We start from the raw sequence: 22,240 nt of genomic DNA on the forward strand, positions 1-22,240 counted from the left end.
CAGATTTTTAGTGTTTCAGTATTTCAATATTTCCCTTATTTCAATATTTCCATGTTTCAGTATTTCAATGTTTCCAGTATTGAATTATTTCAGAGTTTCAGTATTTAATCTCAGCCCCTCTGTGAGAGAGATGTCTGTTGAAATACTGGTTTGAAGTGCAGGCAGGCTTTGATGTGGGCCTAATATGGCTTGTAAAAAGGGGATGCTGCACTTTGATGTGTTGGCTGAGGCTGTCCAGACACACACACTAGCCAGGCAGGCAGGACGCTCTAGCTAGGCTAGCACCACTTGTCCTGTTTCTGCGGCTGGCTGGCTGTCATCCCTGGGCAGTAAAAGTAATGTAAACATTTGGAGGGACTAGTTACGGAGTGTCGTGTGGATCTGCGAGGAGAGTTGGGGTTTTGCATTCCAAATGGCACCTTATTCCCTATATAGTGCACTACTTTGACCAGAGCCCCTTATAGACCCTGGTCAAAAGTAGTGTACTAAATAGGGAATAGGGTGCCATTTGGGACACAGAAGAGAGAGAGAGAAAGAGAGAGAGAGAGAGAGAGAGAGAGAGAGAGAGAGAGAGAGAGAGAGAGAGAGAGAGAGAGAGAGAGAGAGAGAGAGAGAGAGAGAGAGAGAGAGAGAGAGAGAGAGAGAGGATCTGGGAGACTGGAGGGGAATAGGAATGGTGTGTCTGTCTATATGCTGCCTGGCTGTCACATCAAGACAGTGAAGGCTAAGTACTGTGTGTTTATCTCCAGCCCTCCCTTTGCCACTGTGTACATCCCGTGTGAAAGGAGTGGGTCTTCTTTACACAGCACTTAGTGAATGACGGATCAATTGAATTCCAGGTCTTGACAGATCCTACATAAACAAATTGTATAATATTTCAGTGATATTCTTTTGTTTGTTTGCTACTTAAGACTGATTGATTATACTGACTAAATGGTTTTGTATTATATTACAGATAACTATAGTTTACAGCCATGCAAGCAGCTCACAATTCATGAGAGTAGTAATTTTCTTGGGAGACTATAGCAGTGCTCAGATATGTTCTGTTCCTCCTCCATGGCTGGAGAGGTGTGGTGAGGTGAGGTGAGGTGAGATGAGGTGAGGTGAGGTGAGATGAGGTGAGATGAGATGTGGTGTGGTGAGGTGAGATGAGGTGTGGTGAGGTGTGGTGAGATGTGGTGAGGTGAGATAAGGTGAGGTGAGATGTGGGGAGATGAGATGTTGTGAGGTGAGGTGTGGTGAGATGAGGTGAGATGTGGTGTGGAGTGGTGAGGTGTGGTGAGGTGAGATATGGTGAGGTGAGATGAGGTGTGGTGAGGGGAGATGAGGAGTGGTGAGATAAGGTGAGGTGTGGTGAGGTGAGGTGAGATGTGGTGAGGTGAGATAAGGTGAGGTGTGGTGTGGTGTGGGGAGGTGAGATGTGGGGAGGTGAGATGAGGTGTGGTGTGGAATGGTGAGGTGTGGTGAGGTGTGGTGAGGTGTGGTGTGGTGAGGTGTGGTGAGATGAGATGTGGTGAGATATGGTGAGGTGAGATGAGGTGTGGTGAGAAGTGGTGAAGTGAGATGAGGTGAGATGTGGTGAGGTGAGATGAGGTGAGATGTGGTGAGGTGAGGTGAGATGTGGTGAGGTGTGTGGTGAGATGTGGTGAAGTGAGGTGAGATGTGGTGAGGTGAGGTGAGATGTGGTGAGGTGAGGTGAGATGTGGTGAGGTGAGATGAGGTGTGGTGAGATGAGATGTGTGGTGAGATGAGGTGAGATGTGGTGAGGTGAGGTGTGGTGAGATGAGGTGAGATGTGGTGAGGTGAGGTGAGATGAGATGAGGTGAGGTGTGGTGAGGTGAGGTGAGATGTGGTGAGGTGAGGTGAGATGTGGTGAGGTGAGATGAGATGAGGTGTGTGGTGAGATGAGGTGTGGTGAGATGAGGTGAGGTGTGGTGAGGCGAGATGAGATGTGTGGTGAGATGTGGTGAGGTGAGATGTGGTGAGGTGTGGTGAGGTGAGGTGAGGTGTGGTGAGGTGAGATGTGGTGAGGTGAGGTGTGGTGAGGTGAGATGTGGTGAGGTGAGATGTGGTGAGGTGAGGTGAGATGTGGTGAGGTGAGGTGTGGTGCGGTGAGGTGTGATGTGATGTGGTGAGGTGAGATGTGGTGAGGTGTGATGTGGTGAGGTGTGATGTGGTGAGGTGAGATGAGATGTGGTGAGATGAGGTGTGTGAAGAGATGAGGTGTGGTGAGATGAGGTGTGGTGAGGTGAGATGAGGCGAGGTGAGGTGAGGTGAGATGAGGTGAGGTGAGGTGAGATGAGGTGTGGTGAGGTGAGATGAGGTGAGATGAAATGTGGTGAGATGTGGTGTGGGGAGGTGATGTGGTGTGGTGAGATATGGTGAGTTGAGATGTGGTGAGGTGAGATGAGATGTGGTGTGGTGAGATGTGGTGTGGTGAGGTGAGGTGAGGTGAGATGAGGTGAGATGGAATGTGGTGAGATGTGGTGTGGGGAGGTGAGATGTGGTGTGGTGAGGTGAGGTGAGATTAGGTGAGATGAGATGTGGTGTGGTGAGATGTGGTGAGATATGGTGAGTTGAGATGTGGTGTGGTGAGATGTGGTGAGGTGAGATGTGGTGTGGTGAGGTGAGATGTGGTGAGATGAGATGAGGTGAGATGAGATGTGGTGAGATGAGATGTGGTGAGGTGAGGTGAGATGTGGTGAGGTGTAGGGGGGTGAGATGTGGTGAGATGTGGTGAAATGTGTTGAGGTGTGGGGAGGTGAGGTGTGGTGAGGTGTGATGAAATGTGTTGTGGTGAGGTGAGATGTGGTGTGGTGAGGTGTGGTGAGGTGTGTTGTGATGTGGTGAGGTGTGGTGAAATGTGGTGAGGTGTGGTGAAATGTGTTGTGGTGAGGTGAGATGAGATGTGGTGTGGTGAGGTGTGGTGTGGTGAAATGTGTTGTGGTTAGGTGTGGTGAGGTGTGGTGCGGTGAGATGTGGTTAGGTGTGGTGCGGTGAGATGTGGTGTGTTGTGTGGTGAGATGTGGTGTGGTGTGGTGAGATGTGGTGTGTTGAGATGTGGTGTGGTGAGATGTGGTGTGGTGTGGTGAGATGTGGTGTGGTGCGGTGAGATGTTGTGTGGTGTGGTGAGATGTGGTGTGGTGCGGTGAGATGTTGTGTGGTGTGTCTGAGGTGTGGTGAGGTGAGATGTGGTGTGTTGTGTCTGAGGTGTGGTGTGGTGAGATGTGGTGAGGTGAGATGTGTTGTGGTGTGGTGAGGTGTGGTGAGGTGTGGTGAGGTGTGTGCGGTGAGATGTGGTGTGGTGAGATGAGGTGTGGTGAGATGTGGTGTGGTGAGGTGAGATGTGGTGTGTTGTGTCTGAGGTGTGTTGCGGTGAGATGTGGTGTGTTGTGTCTGAGGTGAAGCGGATGTATATATCATGATGTAGGTAAAGGTCAGGCACAGTGCATCTAATTCTTCACCTGATTGTTATGAAGGGTGTTGTGGCAGCATCCATCAGGCCACTTTATTCGTCTTCTGCCGGTTTGTAGTGCCTCGCTTCCAACAGGCCCTAATGCATTCTCTCTGACCTCCTGGATGTAAATCACATATCTGGCCTCAGATCTTCCACACACAGCCTGTGTGTGTGTGTGTGTGTGTGTGTGTGTGTGTGTGTGTGTGTGTGTGTGTGTGTGTGTGTGTGTGTGTGTGTGTGTGTGTGTGTGTGTGTGTGTGTGTGTGTGTGTGTGTGTGTGTGTGTGTGTGTGTGTGTGTGTGTGTGTGTGTGTGTGTGTGTGTGTGTGTGTGTGTGCTTACGTGTGTGTGTGCTTACGTGTGTGTGTGCTTACGTGTGTGTGCCCGTTGGTGTTTGTGTATGAAAATAGAGAAAAGAGAGTCCTTTTTCACTTTTGTTTACACAAGTAGAACCTAGCTTTCACATAACAATTGCCTTAAATATCAATATTGCTTTTAAATGACTACACATTGGGAACTAACTTCGACTGTGGCCTACCATTCTAGACTCTCCTCTGTCTGGTCTCTCAATGTAATATTGAGACCAACAGGTGGCAGTAGCTGGCTTGTGTTTCTACTGCAATGTTTTCTACTTGGCTCACAGTGAATTACAGCATACACATAGGACTGAGTGAATGCACCATCATTAACTAATCAAAGGACTTCAGAGGACTTCAGTCGCTCCTACTATACTGACTGCATTTGCGTCGTTCCACTAATATTTTAAGTAGAAATTGTGCACAAATACTGCATTTTAAAAGCCTTTTATATTAAATTACGTGCCTGTTCAATATAGACCAAATGAAAAATTCTATAAATCAGATTTTTCATATGAGTAAAGACTTGATATATTGCCAGAATTCTACATTTTGACATGTCCCTCTAAGCATCCACCGTGACTCACTTAACCCCAACATTTCTCCGTGTTTTCACCATCATTGTAAAGTCCTAGTTATGTTGTTGCTTTGACAATAATCTGAAGATTATTGTTTATTAAATGTGATTAGTGATTCATTATAAATGTAGAAAAAAACAATAACCTAGGACTCATTTTACGGTCAACCCTGTTAGGTGAACTGAGCTCTCATTTTAATATGGTGAAATGATTCCTTTAAAAAAAAAAATCTATATTCAAAAGAAACATTTTGCTATTAGTGTTCAATCGGCTACGCTAGTTATTCTCTTTTTGGAAAATGTTCTGGTGTTTTGTGGTAGAAAACTGATCAGGTCGAGCTTTAAACACGTCAACCCTGTTACCCATAGATACACAGGCTAGAAATTGTTTTAACAATTTAAATGTTTTTTTTTTGTGAAGCTTGCTTATCAATTACCCCTCCTTGTTGCACACAACACAAGCTTCCATTCCCTCTGTCACAAGGGGATTTATGGCTGATTTAAGATGAAGATATCATCCCTGTTATGGTCAACCGTGTTACTTTATTTGGCACTTCATAGGCATATATTATAGTCATATATAAAGTCATCTCTTCAGACATTTGCTCCTTATGACAGAATGTTAAAATTTGATGAAATAAAACAGTTTTTTCCCCCGTCATTAAGTTACACTACTCAAAAAAGTGCCTAATTGGTGGAATGACCGATAAGTAGTACTACACATTGTATGCCTAAATATGACATTTCCCCCTTGATAGAAATGCATAATTCAATGTAGATGGATTTTAGATATGCAGCAGAATGCAAACATTATGTTTTATAATTTAAATAAAAACTTTTGGTTCACTTGGTCTATTTCCACAGAGCTGTCAACAAGACATTTGGGAGTGTTTTTTAAATTTTATTTAGGAAACAACTTTGCTTTGTTCTCAATAATTGCTTAGTTTAAATGTTTGAATATTTAAATATCTGATACTATCATTAAAATACAATAAAACCAGATAGCGTGAGAACTGGGATGTACCAATGTGCAAATAGGTTTGTGAGTGTGTTTATGTCTGCTAAAACTCACAAATATGTATGGATACTTGCTCTGAGTTGTTTTCTGGGGAATATGAGATAAATAATATGAATCAATGTGGTCTTAAATTAAATCCTCATCAAACGTACTGTTCACATTCCAAAGGAGAAACAATCAGTAGTTAACCAAGGAGGAAGACAGTGGCATCCTGTCTCTGTCTGAATGTCTTCACTAAATCCATCTAATGTTCTCTTCTTCCTTCTATAATCATTCACAGTCAATTCACCAAACTAAATAACCAACGTTTTTGTATTATTCAAAAAAAAAAATTCTCAATCCGGAATGTAACGATTTTAGAAGTAGCTATCTGTGAGATCAGGAGGCCTTGGCGGTAGCTGTGACTGTTGCCAAACACAACAGTCAGGCCTCCCCCAGTCACCTCAGCCCAAACATACACCTAATCCCACATGACCCACCAGATCAAAACTTAGAACGCACAAGACAGTTTAAAAATAGAGAGGGCAAAGGTAAAATCTACACAGGGATTTAGGGTCTTACCATTATCACGGAACGGCCAGCCGCTATGAGAAAGTAGTACCCCAGCCAGCCTGGAATATTGGGGGGGGGGGGGGGGGGGTTGCGTGTAGAAGTGGAATTCCGTAGGCTGAGGCAGGGGCCCGGAGCGGAGACGCCGTGAACCAGTTTGAAGTGTGTATATTTAGAAAATAGCAATAGCCACTCATCGGTTAGGCAGGAGGGAGGCCGTGGAAAGTCAAACGGGAGCGTGTATTTACCCAGGTGATTTCATAGAGAAAAATCATTTTGGCAGATCTGGGGTGTAATCAGTGGAGAAACAGCTGATGTCGACTTCGTGATTATTGATGATAACAACATGGAAAAGGGTGGGAACGTTGAAAGTTATCAGTCGGGTCAGTCTGTCTGGCCAGTCCCTCACACTATACCCCTAGTCTCCATCATGATGCCTTGTGTGGGGGTCATGTTATGAATGATACTCAATATGAAGAGCACTTGTGGTATATGATGAATAGCACTTCAGAAGGCCTATTTATTCCATTATGAGTGGGATCCAAACACACTTTGAGAGCCAATGGGTTCAGTAGCTGTAGTGTATCAGGTAAAAACTGCTATGGGGGATTTTTCTCAAGGGCAATTTTTTCTTGTTCTTTTGATCTTAATACCTCTGATTTGGGATCATGGACATACCTTTTGTCCTGGGAAAATGACATTCTGCTCCCACAGGACAACTTCATCTCCGGCCTATCTGAATTAATTGCATGGTGTGCTATGGTTTTATGATAATTCAATAATGCATAATAAACCAATAAGATAAATGATCTAAGAAACTTCTAAGATTTTTTTTTTTTAAGTTGAAAATAAACTGTTAAAAAAATAAAAAAATACCACTTAATTAAATATTCAGTGAATTTCAAGACATTGTAGCCTGTCTCTCAATCCACAGTAAGTAGCAGGATTTATTAACACCTTGTAGGTTATTACACTGTATACAAAGTCATTACCGACATGAAAACAGTTAAGCTCCTTGAAGGAAAAGGGTGTTCTGACGCTTGACAAAAAAAAAGAAAGTATGTTATTTCAAGGGGAGTCGGAGCTTGGCTTTATTGTTAGCTGTTGGCCACAAAAAAAATAGAGACAGAAATGCTTTAAAGCACACTCCAAAGCTGACCTTTACGGCTCAATCAAAAGCAGACTGTTTGGCTAAATGAGGCAGGCAGCGAAGCTTTAGCACGTCGAAGCGGGAGAATGAACATTTTACTGTGGTGCATTCCGATTCGAAAAATGCTCATAGGAGCGAATGAAAGAAAAATAACTAAAAGTCTATCTGTCATTGGAAAAGAGCTAAATAACTAGCATTCTGTATAACCTGTCATTGAAGAGTGAAGGCTTAGACAATAGCGCACACCGCACACTGACATGCTGTAGTCACTTTCGGATTAATTATTGACTAAAACCTTTTGCGATTTTGAGACTTTTTCCCCTATAACGTTAGAACATTCATTGTATTCAGTAGGCCTATATATTTATGAATATTTTCATTTTTGTAAATGGCGTTCAATGCATTAATGATTCTCTTTACTGTAATAGGCTAATTGTTCTGTATTTTCCTGTTAGGGTTATACCATTTAAAACACATACACGCAGGATAATTAGGCTAGGCCTACTATTGTCTAATAATAATATACATTCTAAATCTTAAATGGGAAACAAAGAATAAATGACGCTGGCGGTCAGTTTTCACGACAATAATTAGCCTACACACAAAAGCATCAGAGACGAGAAGTAACGATGTCGATGTTAAACATTTTTTAAGAATAATGATTTTAAATTCGTAAAAGCTGTCAACCTTTAACCTTATATTTTATTTAAATTAAAACTCCACAAACGTCTTCGTGTATTGCACTCAGAAGGATGGGCTAGCCATATCTACTCAGAGGTACATATGTTTAAATGAAAATGATTTAAATGAGTGACTTACAAATGCAAACGCATCAAATCCTAGACCTTGAGGCTAATTCAATTGACATTTATTTGCGACTTGAGATAAATTCATATTTTGTTAAGAGGCTAGTCACATGCACAATTGGAATACATTCATGGCCTTTGTCAACAGCCTATCATCAATTTCTTATTTATGCTCACGGAGAGAACAAGTTAGAACTTTTAAAATAGCACATTATTGCCATGTAGGCCTACTGTAAATTACTGTAATTATTCCCATGTAAATTACTGTAATAATTCCCAAGGTAATTAAAAACAATTGTTTCATTTTATTCTCTTCAACTATTGGTTTAAATTATGATTTAGTTTCCGGTCGTTTTAGATGTGATTCTTTTTTTTTTTTTTACAAAACAAACTGGCAGGTGCAATGGTGTTAAAGAAGAGTATCTAAGAGAAATTCAATTACTCTTATTTATATACTTATATGCATTTCCTTATTGTAAAAAAAAACTTTAGGCTATCACAAAGTTGACAGCTATTATCCTAACTAAAACTTAAACTGATTAAACAAATAAGGTAACATATGAAGAGTTTCATTCCAAAATGCTATATATACATTTTCAGAAATGTTAGTATATTAGATTGTATTGTTTAGAGAAATGATGAAAGAGATTGGTGTGTTTTTTCACTATCTAATCATGGCATGGGGTTGTTCATTGACAGACATGTATTTGTTTAAAATCTATCACTCGATGGTTTCATATCAGCGAGACAAATTATCATATTTTTTTTCTTCAAAATCCTTTATATGCGCTTCACTCTCATAGAAAGAGACTGCTAGGTTTTATATAGTAAAATGTAACAACATTTTTATCAAGAACTGTACAAATTATACATTTGTGACATCAACGTTTAAAAAAGGTTGGAAAAGAATAATTCAATACTTATCCAGAGCAACTTACAACTCGTGCATTCATCTTAAAATGGCAAGCTGAGACAACCACATATCACAGTCAAACACACGGGATAAGATCATTATATTCCAGCTAACAACGGATATACAGCATTTTCAACAAACTTTTTTTTTAAACACTTTCATACACATCTAAAATCTATGAATTAAAAAAAATGAGAACAGTAATATTTTTACGCACACATGAAGGTGCCCATAAGGAATCATTTCAGATGAAAACAATTTCAAATTGCTTGATATAGCATTTTGGAAATAAACTCTTCATATTTAAATTGATTATTCTATTTACAGACATTGCATCAAATATGAAAATTATGCCTCAACCTTTTTCATTGTCCTTTTTGATGTCATCACTTTGTGTTTTGGTATTTCAATTTATTGACACTTTTTACATTCACCAAAATGTATATGTGAAAAAATAATACAAAAGTGAAAATTATACTGACATTATTTTCAAAATGATGATGCTATCCCTCTGATATTATACATTTTGACAGAAAGCTCATTGAACTGGACTAGTGGTTGCTTTTTCTTTTAAATCATCAAAACATAAACAAAAACAAAAAAATATCACCATGTCCATTGATAGTGCCTGTTGTGTGATGTGATGGTAGGGTGTGATGTAGCTGGCCTCTCCCTGAGGAGGGGGGTAGATGTAGCTGGCCTCTCCCTGAGGAGGGGGGTAGATGTAGCTGGCCTCTCCCCGAGGAGGGGGGTGGATGTAGCTGGCCTCTCCCTGAGGAGGGGGGTAGATGTAGCTGGCCTCTCCCTGAGGAGGAGGGTGGATGTAGCTGGCCTCTCCCTGAGGAGGGGGGTAGATGTAGCTGGCCTCTCCCCGAGGAGGAGGGTGGATGTAGCTGGCCTCTCCCTGAGGAGGGGGGTAGATGTAGCTGGCCTCTCCCCGAGGAGGAGGGTGGATGTAGCTGGCCTCTCCCTGAGGAGGAGGGTGGATGTAGCTGGCCTCTCCCCGAGGAGGAGGGGGGATGTAGCTGGCCTCTCCCCGAGGAGGAGGGGGGATGTAGCTGGCCTCTCCCTGAGGAGGAGGGTGGATGTAGCTGGCCTCTCCCCGAGGAGGAGGGTGGATGTAGCTGGCCTCTCCCTGTGGAGGAGGGTGGATGTAGTTGGCCTCTCCCTGAGGAGGAGGGGGGATGTAGCTGGCCTCTCCCTGAGGAGGAGGGGGGATGTAGCTGGCCTCTCCCTGAGGAGGAGGGTGGATGTAGCTGGCCTCTCCCCGAGGAGGAGGGTGGATGTAGCTGGCCTCTCCCTGAGGAGGAGGGTAGATGTAGCTGGCCTCTCCCCGAGGAGGAGGGGGGTGGATGTAGCTGGCCTCTCCCTGACGAGGAGGGGGGATGTAGCTGGCCTCTCCCTGAGGAGGAGGGTGGATGTAGTTGGCCTCTCCTTGAGGAGGAGGGGGGATGTAGCTGGGGAGGAGGGGGGGGGGTAGATGTAGCTGGCCTCTCCCTGAGGAGGAGGGTGGATGTAGTTGGCCTCTCCCCAAGGAGGAGGGTGGATGTAGCTGGCCTCTCCCTGAGGAGGAGGGTGGATGTAGCTGGCCTCTCCCTGAGGAGGGGGGTAGATGTAGCTGGCCTCTCCCCGAGGAGGAGGGTGGATGTAGCTGGCCTCTCCACGAGGAGGAGGGTGGATGTAGCTAGCCTCTCCCTGAGGAGGAGGGTGGATGTAGCTGGCCTCTCCCTGAGGAGGAGGGTGGATGTAGCTGGCCTCTCCCCGAGGAGGGGGTAGATGTAGCTGGCCTCTCCCCGAGGAGGAGGGTGGATGTAGCTGGCCTCTCCCTGAGGAGGAGAGTGGATGTAGCTGGCCTCTCCCTGAGGAGGAGGGTGGATGTAGCTGGCCTCTCCCTGAGGAGGAGGGGGTAGATGTAGCTGGCCTCTCCCTGAGGAGGAGGGTGGATGTAGCTGGCCTCTCCCCGAGGAGGAGGGTGGATGTAACTGGCCTCTCCCTGAGGAGGAGGGTGTGATGTAGCTGGCCTCTCCCTGAGGAGGAGGGTGGATGTAACTGGCCTCTCCCTGAGGAGGAGGGTGGATGTAGCTGGCCTCTCCCTGAGGAGGAGGGTAGATGTAGCTGGCCTCTCCCTGAGGAGGGGGGTAGATGTAGCTGGCCTCTTCCTGAGGAGGAGGGGGGGGGTGGATGTAACTGGTCTCTCCCTGAGGAGGAGGGTGGATGTAACTGGCCTCTCCCTGAGAAGGAGGACTTACCTCTTATTGTTCCTCACTTGAGGAGAGTCAAGATTATTGACTCTACATAAAATCTGCTGCTTTTAAGTCCTCTGAGTAAAGAAAGAAAAAAGAGCAGAGAAGATAAAACTGATATAAGACGTCAATCATCCTCTTTCTGATACAATGCCGTTTGGCATCGCCTGTTTGAAACCCAAGTCGAAAGAAACTGAGTTGGGGTCAAATATTTTGTTATGTTTGTAAATACAGAAAACTTTATCAAATTCAGGAATTGAAAATTGCCCATATCATTTTCAATCCATCAACTGAATTTAAATGTGTTTGTTAGTTGAAATACAATGAAATTGAACCCAGTTCCATGATACATTGGAATATTTTCAAAACAAATGAGACTTGTATAATTTGTTATTATAATCAAAATTCCAATAACCATTCTCTGCTAAGATTGGTATTATAGCTACCATTATCAAAGCAAAATCAAGGGCCAGAAAACCTCCTCTACAGCAGCACCTATCTCAGGTAAAGGTTTGACCCTGCTACAATCTACCACATGTCTTTCACAGGGTCTAGACCCCTCAAACTCAACTCTGGACCTCGAAGCCAGTTCCACTGCATTTTTTCATTGTTCGCCCTCTAATCAAGACCTGATTTAGACCTGGGACACCAGGTGGGTGCAATTAGTTATCAGGTAGAACAGAAAACCAGCAAGCTACGGACCTCGTAGGGTCAGAGTTGAATAGCCCTGATCTAGACCCTGCTAGAGTCAATATGGCGGGCTTGGCTCCCCAGCCTCCCAGCCTCCCAGCCTCCCATCCTGCATCCTCCCAGCCTCCCAGCCTCCCAGCCTCCCATCCCGCATCCTCCCAGACTCCCAGCCTCCCAGCCTCCCATCCTGCATCCTCCCAGACTCCCAGCCTCCCAGCCTCCCATCCTGCATCCTCCCAGACTCCCAGACTCCGTTCCTGCATCCTCCCAGCCTCCCAGCCTCCCAGCCTCCCATCCTGCATCCTCCCAGCCTCCCATCCTGCATCCTCCCAGACTCCCAGCCTCCCAGACTCCCAGCCTCCCATCCTCCCAGCCTCCCATCCTGCATCCTCCCAGACTCCCAGACTCCCATCCTGCATCCTCCCAACCTCCCAGCCTCCCATCCTGCATCCTCCCAGCCTCCCAGCCTCCCATCCTGCATCCTCCCAGCCTCCCAGCCTCCCATCCTGAATCCTCCCAGACTCCCAGCCTCCCATCCTGCATCCTCCCAGACTCCCAGACTCCCATCCTGCATCCTCCCAGACTCCCAGCCTCCCATCCTGCATCCTCCCAGCCTCCCAGCCTCCCATCCTGAATCCTCCCAGACTCCCAGCCTCCCATCCTGAATCCTCCCAGACTCCCTGCCTCCCAGCCTCCCATCCTGCATCCTCCCAGACTCCCAGCCTCCCATCCTGCATCCTCCCAGCCTCCCAGCCTCCCATCCTGCATCCTCCCAGACTCCCAGCCTCCCATCCTGCATCCTCCCAGACTCCCAGCCTCCCATCCTGCATCCTCCCAGACTCCCAGCCTCCCAGCCTCCCATTCTGCATCCTCCCAGACTCCCAGCCTCCCAGCCTCCCATCCTGCATCCTCCCAGACTCCCACCCTGCATCCTCCCAGACTCCCAGCCTCCCATCCTGCATCCTCCCAGACTCCCAGCCTCCCATCCTGCATCCTCCCAGCCTTCCAGCCTCCCATCCTGCATCCTCCCAGACTCCCAGCCTCCCAGCCTCCCAGCCTCCCAGCCTCCCATCCTGAATCCTCCCAGACTCCCTGCCTCCCAGCCTCCTATCCTGAATCCTCCCAGCCTCCCAGCCTCCCATCCTGAATCCTCCCAGACTCCCTGCCTCCCAGCCTCCTATCCTGAATCCTCCCAGCCTCCCAGCCTCCCATCCTGAATCCTCCCAGCCTCCCAGCCTCCCATCCTGCATCCTCCCAGACTCCCAGCCTCCCATCCTGCATCCTCCCAGACTCCCAGCCTCCCATCCTGCATCCTCCCAGCCTCCCAGCCTCCCATCCTGCATCCTCCCAGACTCCCAGCCTCCCATCCTGAATCCTCCCAGACTCCCTGCCTCCCAGCCTCCCATCCTGCATCCTCCCAGACTCCCAGCCTCCCATCCTGAATCCTCCCAGACTCCCTGCCTCCCAGCCTCCCATCCTGCATCCTCCCAGACTCCCAGCCTCCCATCCTGCATCCTCCCAGACTCCCAGCCTCCCATCCTGCATCCTCCCAGACTCCCAGCCTCCCATCCTGCATCCTCCCAGACTCCCAGCCTCCCATCCTGCATCCTCCCAGCCTCCAAGCCTCCAAGCCTCCCCTCTACTCTACTCCAGCGGGGTTGCACGGAGAGAGCAGCGTGGCGAGCAGATGTGGGGTGGCCAGGCCTAGCTGCGCTGCAGGGCCTCCCTCAGTCACATAAAACCTGAGCTGTGCTGAGTCCAGCACAATGGTGGGTTAGGATTACAGCTGCAAATAGGCCTCACAGAAAGCCAGGGGCCTAACAACTAATGTATCCAATTAAGGATAATCCAATGATGAAGCATTGTTTCAGTCAGATAACATAGCTGCTAAGTGCTCCTGCTAATGAGAATAGTGACAGACAGAGAAGCAATATCCCTCCTCCGAGGTCCTGGACGACAACAACATCCTTCCTCCGAGGTCCTGGAAGACAACAACATCCTTTCTCCGAGGTCCTGGAAGAGAACAACATCCTTCCTCCGAGGTCCTGGAAGAGAACAACATCCTTCCTCCGAGGTCCTGGACGACAACAACATCCTTCCTCCGAGGTCCTGGAAGACAACAACATCCTTCCTCCGAGGTCCTGGACGACAACAACATCCTTCCTCCGAGGTCCTGGAAGACAACAACATCCTTCCTCCGAGGTCCTGGAAGAGAACAACATCCTTCCTCCGAGGTCCTGGAAGACAACAACATCCTTCCTCCGAGGTCCTGGAAGACAACAACATCCTTCCTCCGAGGTCCTGGACGACAACAACATCCTTCCTCCGAGGTCCTGGAAGACAACAACATCCTTCCTCCGAGGTCCTGGAAGACAACAACATCCTTCCTCCGAGGTCCTGGACGACAACAACATCCTTCCTCCGAGGTCCTGGAAGAGAACAACATCCTTCCTCTGAGGTCCTGGAAGAGAACAACATCCTTCCTCCGAGGTCCTGGAAGACAACAACAACAACAACAACATCCTTCCTCCGAGGTCCTGGACGACAACAACATCCTTCCTCAGAGGTCCTGGACGACAACAACATCCTTCCTCCGAGGTCCTGGAAGACAACAACATCCTTCCTCCGAGGCCCTGGACAACAACAACAACAACAACAACATCCTTCCTCCGAGGCCCTGGACAACAACAACAACAACAACAACATCCTTCCTCAGAGGCCCTGGACGACAACAACAACAACAACATCCTTCCTCAGAGGTCCTGGACAACATCAACAACAACAACAACAACATCCTTCCCCAGAGGTCCTGGACAACAACAACAACAACAACAACATCCTTCCTCAGAGGCCCTGGACAACAACAACAACAACAACATCCTTCCTCAGAGGTCCTGGACAACATCAACAACAACAACAACAACATCCTTCCCCAGAGGTCCTGGACAACAACAACAACAGCAACAACAACATCCTTCCCCAGAGGTCCTGGACAACAACAACAACAACAACAACATCCTTCCTCAGAGGCCCTGGACAACAACAACAACAACAACAACATCCTTCCTCAGAGGCCCTGGACGACGACGACAACAACAACAACAACAACATCCTTCCTCCGAGGCCCTGGACAACAACAACAACAACAACATCCTTCCTCGGAGGCCCTGGACAACAACAACAACAACAACATCCTTCCTCCGAGGCCCTGGACAACAACAACAACAACAACAACAACAACAACATCCTTCCTCCGAGGCCCTGGACAACAACAACAACATCAACATCCTTCCTCCGAGGCCCTGGACAACAACAACAACAACAACATTCTTCCTCAGAGGTCCTGGACGACGACAACAACATCAACATCCCTCCTCAGAGGCCCTGGACAACAACAACAACAACAACAGCCCTCACACACAGAGCGTGTGATTTTAGGGACCATCGTCATGTGGGTGCCGTGACCTAATTGGATGTTAGATTAGATGCATTGATGAGAATCAGTGTTGTACATCTCTGCTGTTCCCTGGATGGGTTGTGCTGTAGAGGGAAGCCCCCCTCTGCAGAGCAAAGTGATTACATAGAAAGTAAACAGTATCGTATACTGCATGTTTTGAGTGGTAGGATAAAATGAATACTTTATCACAGTAATATTAGGTACATATTTTATACAATTTATCCAAAAAATGTATTCATCCAGATTAGTTTTATTAATTAAAAGAGAGATCTGATCCACGACAGCAGCTTAAACAGACTTTCGACCTATCAGACTTTAGGCCTGTCAGACTTTATGCCTGTCAGACTTTATGCCTGTCAGACTAGACCTATCAGACTTTATGCCTGTCAGACTAGACCTATCAGACTTTATGCCTGTCAGACTAGACCTATCAGACTTTATGCCTGTCAGACTAGACCTATCAGACTTTAGGCCTGTCAAACTAGACCTATCAGACTTTAGGCCTGTCAGACTAGACCTATCAGACTTTAGGCCTGTCAGACTAGACCTATCAGACTTTCTAACCTTGTTTCTGGAGAGCTACCCTCCTGTAGGTCTTCGTTCCAACCCAGTTTTATCTGACCTGATTCAGTTTATCAACCAGCTAATTATTAGAATCAGTTGCGCTAGATTAGGGTTGGATTTAAAACCTACAGGACGGTAGCTCTTGGAGAGCCCTGTTATAACACATTATACAATAGCAGTCAGGCATTTCTAAGTTGTAGTCTTCAGGAAAATCAATGGCTAATATAAAATTCATTTAAACGTTGTTTTTTTTTTTAAGAAAAAAAAAAGGAAATTCTAATCCCGGATTACCCGTTTAATGTAATTACAGTTTTCACGCTCATTGACGCTTTTACACCTCTGTACTAACACGGGGTTACGGTCACCTGCTAACAGAAAATGTCATTTTAACACCCGAGGAAAGAAAAGAGGTGTCAATTGTCCTTAAATCTCTTCAAACCCAAACTAATTGAGCTGACACTCAAACGCGATGGGCTAATTTGGTAAGCGACATTTGCTCAATTAATTATAATCTGCAGGTGTTTATAAAAGTTGTATTTTTGGAGCAAAGTTATTAAAGGAGTCATGTGTTGCTGAATAAAAATATGTATCTGTGTGGAAGAGGCCTCTGGGGGATTTCTCATTCATTATTCCGGATTTAGTTTAACGGTGTACACATAATGAGACCTTTGCTCACCAAAACACCCGCTGGGAAAGCAGTTCAGTGTCAAAGGGAAACACATTTATTCCAAAACATTGGCTCCCACCATGCAACTAGAATGAATAGAATTGTTAAAACCATAGAGATATATTATTTTTTCCGTGGCTCCAACCAAACCTCTGAATAATTCAGCTATGGAAAATATAGCTGTACTAAAACATGTACTGTATATATTTGTATAATAATAAAAACATGTATATATTTGTATAATAATAAAAACATGTATATATTTGTGTAATAATTTGTTATTTTGTCCTTGTCAGTTTTAAACGTCAATATTCGATTAATTATTTAGCCGTGAAATATTTTCTGGTCATAAAAATAATGATAATAGCAAATTTACAAAAATAGAGACCCAATTTTCAACACTCATTCAGGAACACAGACATTCATTGCAGCAAGAAAATTTTGTTCACTCTACAGTCTAGAGGAGCTGAAGGAGCAAAATGATTGTATTGCTTAAGTGAAAGCCTCCTTCCCTCCATTTACAACCTCACTGTGTTATCCAGCTGTCTGATCTGTGTCACTGTGTTATCCAGCTGTCTGATCAGTGTCACTGTGTTATCCAGCTGTCTGATCTGTGTGACTGTGTTATCCAGCTGTCTGATCTGTGTCACTGTGTTAACCAGCTGTCTGATCTGTGTCACTGTGTTATCCAGCTGTCTGATCTGTGTCACTGTGTTATCCAGCTGTCTGATCTGTGTCACTGTGTTATCCAGCTGTCTGATCTGTGTCACTGTGTTATCCAGCTGTCTGATCTGTGTCACTGTGTTAACCAGCTGTCTGATCTGTCACTGTGTTATCCAGCTGTCTGATCTGTGTCACTGTGTTATCCAGCTGTCTGATCTGTGTCACTGTGTTATCCAGCTGTCTGATCTGTATCACTGTGTTATCCAGCTGTCTGATCTGTGTCACTGTGTTATCCAGCTGTCTGATCTGTTATCACTGTGTTATCCAGCTGTCTGATCTGTGTCACTGTGTTATCCAGCTGTCTGATCTGTGTCACTGTGTTATCCAGCTGTCTGATCTGTGTCACTGTGTTATCCAGCTGTCTGATCTGTGTCACTGTGTTATCCAGCTGTCTGATCTGTGTCACTGTGTTATCCAGCTGTCTGATCTGTGTCACTGTGTTATCCAGCTGTCTGATCTGTGTCACTGTGTTATCCAGCTGTCTGATCTGTGTCACTGTGTTATCCAGCTGTCTGATCTGTGTCACTGTGTTAACCAGCTGTCTGATCTGTGTCACTGTGTTATCCAGCTGTCTGATCTGTGTCACTGTGTTATCCAGCTGTCTGATCTGTATCACTGTGTTAACCAGCTGTCTGATCTGTGTCACTGTGTTATCCAGCTGTCTGATCTGTGTCACTGTGTTATCCAGCTGTCTGATCTGTGTCACTGTGTTATCCAGCTGTCTGATCTGTGTCACTGTGTTATCCAGCTGTCTGATCTGTGTCACTGTGTTATCCAGCTGTCTGATCTGTGTCACTGTGTTATCCAGCTGTCTGATCTGTTATCACTGTGTTATCCAGCTGTCTGATCTGTTATCACTGTGTTATCCAGCTGTCTGATCTGTGTCACTGTGTTATCCAGCTGTCTGATCTGTGTCACTGTGTTATCCAGCTGTCTGATCTGTGTCACTGTGTTATCCAGCTGTCTGATCTGTGTCACTGTGTTATCCAGCTGTCTGATCTGTGTCACTGTGTTAACCAGCTGTCTGATCTCTGTCACTGTGTTATCCAGCTGTCTGATCTGTGTCACTGTGTTATCCAGCTGTCTGATCTGTATCACTGTGTTATCCAGCTGTCTGATCTGTGTCACTGTGTTATCCAGCTGTCTGATCTGTGTCACTGTGTTAACCAGCTGTCTGATCAGTGTCACTGTGTTAACCAGCTGTCTGATCTGTATCACTGTGTTATCCAGCTGTCTGATCTGTTATCACTGTGTTATCCAGCTGTCTGATCTGTGTCACTGTGTTAACCAGCTGTCTGATCAGTGTCCTCACTCTGATGGGGATCCTGACACTGGAATTGCTGAAGGAGCTGGAAGCACTAATAACTCGGGCTTTACTACAGCATATCTCCTGTTAATCCCACTGGGGCTCTGTGTGTGTGTGTGTGTGTGTGTGTGTGTGTCTGTGTGTGTGTGTGTGTGTGTGTGTGTGTGTGTGTGTGTGTGTGTGTGTGTGTGTGTGTGTGTGTGTGTGTGTGTGTGTGTGTGTGTGTGTGTGTGTGTGTGTGTGTGTGTGTGTGTGTGTGTGTGTGTGTGTGTGTGTGTGTGTGTGTGTACACATGTAATGTAACCGTCATAGTGTAGCAGCGCTTCTTCAACCTCAGGAGGCTGAAGAAATTTGGCTTGTCACCCAAAACCCTGACAAACTTTTACAGATGCACAATCGAGAGCATCCTGTCGGAGTTTATCACCACCTGGTACGGCAACTGCTCCGCCCTCAACCACAAGGCTCTCCAGAGGGCGGTGCGTTCTGCACCTGTGACAACGCATCACCGGGAGCAAACTACCTGCCCTCCATGACACCTACAGCCTTCGATGTCACAGGAAGGCCAAAAAGATCATAAAGGACATCAACAACCTGAGCCACTGCCTGTTCACCCCGCTACCATCCAGAAGGCGAGGTCAGTACAAGTGTATCAAAGCAGGGACCGAGAGACTGAAAAACAGCTTCTATCTCAAAGTCATCAGACTGCTAAACAGCAATCACTAACTCAGAGAGGCTGCTGCCTACATTGAGACCCAATCACTGGCCACTTTAATAAATGGATCACTACTCACTTTATACAATGGCACTCTAAATAATGCCACGTTAATGATGTTTACATATCTTACAGTATATACATGTGGTATGAGTACTGTATTTTATACCATCTATTGCTCCTTGCCTATGCCGCTCGGCCATCGCTCATCCGTGTACTTACATGTACATATTCTCATTCACCCCTTTAGATTTGTGTGTATTAGGTAGTTGTTGGGGAATTGTTAGATAACTTTAGATATTAGATATTACTGCACTGTCAGAACTAGAAGCACAAGCATTTCGCTACACTTGCATTAACATCTGCTAACCATGTGTATGTGACCAATGAAATTTGATTTGATTTGATTTTGATTTGATAACTGTAGTACTGTTTTAAATACACATGTAACCATAGTACTGTTTTAAATACACATGTAACCATAGTACTGTTTTAAATACACATGTAACCATAGTACTGTTTTAAATACACATGTAATATAACCGTAGTACTGTTTTAAATACACATGTAATATAACCGTAGTACTGTTTTAAATACACATGTAACCATAGTACTGTTTTAAATACACATGTAATGTAACCATAGTACTGTTTTAAATACACATTTAATATAACCGTAGTACTGTTTTAAAAACACATGTAACCATAGTACTGTTTTAAATACACATGTAACCATAGTACTGTTTTAAATACACATGTAATATAACCGTAGTACTGTTTTAAATACACATTTTTATAACCATAGTACTGTTTTAAATACACATGTAATATAACCGTAGTACTGTTTGCCTAGAAGTGCTTATACATACAGTACAAATCAACCAAATGTGTAGGGAAAAGCCTTGCTTGGCACCTACGATCATGTCTCTTTTATTGCTGGATAAATGCAGCCTTTGACATGGCGGAGGGAAAGAGAGGGCCAGTTGGACTTCTTGTAATTGGCTGCATTAGCATCATTATTGCTCACCGCCGGCCCCTCCCCCTGTGGCTCTGCGTCCTCTCCACTCATTGGCCGCCGCTGCATTCCAGTGAATTTACAAGCTACCTCGGGATTACTTTTTTTTTCTCCCCCCACATTGATTTCCTTCCCTGTGCTGCCAGGGCCTAATGAGCAGCCCTGGCCTGTGTGTTACTGTGACTGTGTCCAGAATAACACCCTATTTCCTTTTATAGGGCACTACTTTAGACCAGGACCCATAGTACACTATAAAGCGTGTAGGGTGCTGTTTGGAGCGTGTATTGTGTGTTACTGCTGTTATCCCGTGCAGTAATAAGGGCTACTAGAGCTAGGGTCTTGATTTGAGGCTGAGATACAGAGACAGACAGGTGATCCACAGGCCCTTTGGTTGGGGGGATGAGAGTGGCTGTCTCCCTCACGGGCTGGTTCTATTGAGTCAGGCTGGTGCTATGAGGTTGGGTTTGTTTCTAGCAGAAATCTGCATACTAGGTTGGGTTTTCCCCTTGCAGAAATCTGCATACTAGGTTGGGTTTTCTCCTAGCAGAAATCTGCATACTAGGTTGGGTTTTCCCCTTGCAGAAATCTGCATACTAGGTTGGGTTTTCTCCTAGCAGAAATCTGCATACTAGGTTGGGTTTTCCCCTTGCAGAAATCTGCATACTAGGTTGGGTTTTCCCCTTGCAGAAATCTGCATACTAGGTTGGGTTTTCTCCTTGCAGAAATCTGCATACTAGGTTGGGTTTTCTCCTAGGCAGAAATCTGCATACTAGGTTGGGTTTTCCCCTTGCAGAAATCTGCATACTAGGTTGGGTTTTCCCCTTGCAGAAATCTGCATACTAGGTTGGGTTTTCCCCTTGCAGAAATCTGCATACTAGGTTGGGTTTTCTCCTAGCAGAAATCTGCATACTAAGTTGGGTTTTCCCCTTGCAGAAATCTGCATACTAGGTTGGGTTTTCCCCTTGCAGAAATCTGCATACTAGGTTGGGTTTTCTCCTAGCAGAAATCTGCATACTAGGCTGGGTTTTCTCCTAGGCAGATATCTGCATACTAGGTTGATTTTGCTCCTAGCAGAACTCGGCCAGGCGAAGTGAATGTCTGTGACTTCACATACACCCTTAAAAGACCTTCGCTTGAAAAACGCAGCTATAGTACTGTTTGTCCCTCTTGAGACGCCGGAGCCAATATACACTTCCTCAAACTAGTCTGAATTAGTCTAAGATAATTCAAGAAATCTGTAATTCATTTAGAAGTTTTTGCCCGAGAAGATCTTAGTCGCACAATTTTACATCGAACTAAGATGTTTGGTGCAGTATTTCTCAAGTGAAAAAATGTGCATGAAAATGATTCGTCTATCGTTGAATGACAGCAAAACCTTTCATTGAAGATCCTTTACTGTTGACCAATCACTGACGAAGGGGCGTATACTTTGGCTACCAAACATCGGCTTGCCTCGAGAATTTGTTTTGTGTGCACGAACAGCCGCAAAAACACTTGCCAAAGACCAAAAACGAACCAAAAAAAAACGTCACTAAATGTTGTTGTATCATATACGCAGCAACTGTTCCCGAACTGTTCCAGACGGGAAACATGCAGCCTTAAAAGGGTTCCATTCAATCCATTTCCTGGAAGTTCCACATTACATCGCAATTGAAATTTCAAGGTCATTTCCATATCAGCCGACATACGCAGTATTTACCGTGAATACAGTCTCTGCTGACGCGGGAACATTTTCTTTAAATGTCAATCGCGGATCTTTAGTGCTATGGATTGAATCATGTCCTAAATAAAATATAGATAGTCTATACTCTGTATTGGACAAGATATCACAAAGACATCTTTAGAATTTGTGTGCGACCACACACACGCCTGAGTAGCTAACGCTGTCTTTGGTATTCCAGTCTAAAAGTCCACCGTGTAAACAGACCCAGACAGACAGCAGTAAGCAGTATGACCTGTCAACAGTCAAGGCAGTCCAAAAGCTGTCCGACAAACTCTAAGTAATTAAATGGTTGCTGAAACACAAAACGCATACCAAT

This window comes from Salvelinus alpinus, chromosome 13, assembly GCF_045679555.1.
Source record: "Salvelinus alpinus chromosome 13, SLU_Salpinus.1, whole genome shotgun sequence".
Lineage (NCBI taxonomy): Eukaryota > Metazoa > Chordata > Actinopteri > Salmoniformes > Salmonidae > Salvelinus > Salvelinus alpinus.